This window comes from Trematomus bernacchii, unplaced genomic scaffold, assembly GCF_902827165.1.
Source record: "Trematomus bernacchii unplaced genomic scaffold, fTreBer1.1, whole genome shotgun sequence".
Classification (NCBI taxonomy): Eukaryota; Metazoa; Chordata; class Actinopteri; order Perciformes; family Nototheniidae; genus Trematomus; species Trematomus bernacchii.
In genome coordinates, this window is record NW_022987609.1 from 1,674,005 (window position 1) to 1,675,917 (window position 1,913).

The 1,913-nt window shown below is 42.6% G+C and overlaps 1 pseudogene; it reads right to left on the reverse strand.

The window, feature by feature from the left end:
- Nucleotides 1-207: 207 nt before the first annotated feature.
- On the reverse strand, nucleotides 208-1,223 carry LOC117483506 (annotated as a pseudogene).
- Between the last annotated feature and the right edge of the window lie 690 nt (nucleotides 1,224-1,913).

Here is a 1,913-nt window from a genome sequence, read left to right on the forward strand (position 1 = left end):
AATGACTGTGGATATATTTTTAACCTTATCTGACAGAAAAATATATATCCTAGCCTTGATGATACACAAAGATATCCCTTAACATTTGAATTCACACACAGGAACCAAACAGCATTAAAATACCCCCATAATTAACTGGAAGTCACATTATACATTTGTTGTTATTTTTTTACTCAACAGACTATGAAAAAGACATGTAGACATATAAGTGAGACATAGAAAAGCTGCATTCTGCTATTTGTCTTACATCTTGTTAAACCTCAACTGTAGTCTGAGCTACAGGCACAGAGCTGGAGTTTGACAAACGGCGGAAGGTCTCACGAGCTTGCAGGATCAGCTGTCTGAGCTGAGCAGGAATATGTTCATCTCCATGGAGGTAAACCAAAGGGTTGAGAGCACTGTTCAGACACACAAGGCCACGACTTATCTGATGAGCAATGTAGACTCCATCAAACCATTTACAGCATTTTCTCTGTTTGGACAGTACTCTTGACCAGAGGTTGAGGTTCTTCAACACATGATAGGGGATGTAACAAACCGAGAAAAGAAGAATCAAGATGAACAACAACCTTAAACTTCTCTGTTTCAGTACATTGTTGGTGTTTGTGCGACAGAGCACAACAATCACATGTCCATAGCAGCCCAGAGCGATCAGGAATGGGATCCAAAACCCAGTGAGAGTCCATCCAAGGCTGTACTTCAGGTAATCCTCAACGTGTTTCTTACCGGTTGTATCATAACATTTCCCAGTCTTGTTTCCAAACGTTTTGCTGAAGAACATGTCTGGAACAATTTGAATGCTCACCAACAGCCAAACCAAGACTGAGATCCCAACAGAGTGGAGGACAGTTATTCTTCCCATAACTCTCACTGGATGGACAATAGCCAGGTACCTGTACACACTTATACAAGTGAGGAACCCAATGCTGCCATACAAATTCAGGTTGAAGCAGAATCTTGTTATCTTGCAAAACACATCTCCAAAGATCCACTTACTGCCCATTAAGTAGTACACCACTACAGGTGAGCAGATACAAAATATCAGCAAGTCCGAGGTTGAGAACAAAGACATTGATGATCTTTAGTTTCTTCGAGTTGTGCAGCAAAGACTTTAATCCCCATCCATTAGCTACCAGACCAACGATGAAGACTAAGATGTAAACGGGTGGCAGAAATGTGTGTTCAAAGTTAAAGCTGACACGAGGACATGATTTGTTCATCATTCTGTCTCTCTTAAAGCAGCAAATACTGTAAAGCAAGTATGCTACTAATACTGAGGATGATTAAAGTAACTGACAATTTGTATTTCAAAGTGGCTTCCTGTGAGTTTTCTTAGAATCATGATTAAATGGAAAATCTTGCTGATCAAATGATAAAACCACACAGGATGCATGAAATTATATTTTTGCCCTATCGTGACCTCATTTGTTATCTAGCACCATCACCATGACAGTTACCAATGCTTTAGGTCAGGGGTCTGCAACCCCTGGCACGCGTGCCACCAATGGCATGCGGCACCGTAACCAGTGGCACACTAGGAATAAGTGGAATAAGTGTACAAAATATTTATTTTATTTTCGGATCCTGAACGAGACCGCCGCCAGAGCGCGTCTCCCCGTTACCTGCAGAAGGAAGCCATGCACGCAATGCAGCCCCGCTCTCTTTAACTCCAGGCGACTTTCTGCCGCTTTCCTCCGTAATGCAGTGCTGATAGTTTCACCACAGAGGAAAGCACTTCACAAATTGCAGTACCCATAAGGAGCTGTAAAAATGCCGCAGTTTTTGCGTGGCGATCGATATCGGCCGATACTCACTCTCTGCCGATCGATCGGTGCTCTCTAAAAAGGCCGATCGCGAGACGTAAAATACATGACACTTTTCTCTGTGTGCGGCAAAACAAGCTCGCCAAAATG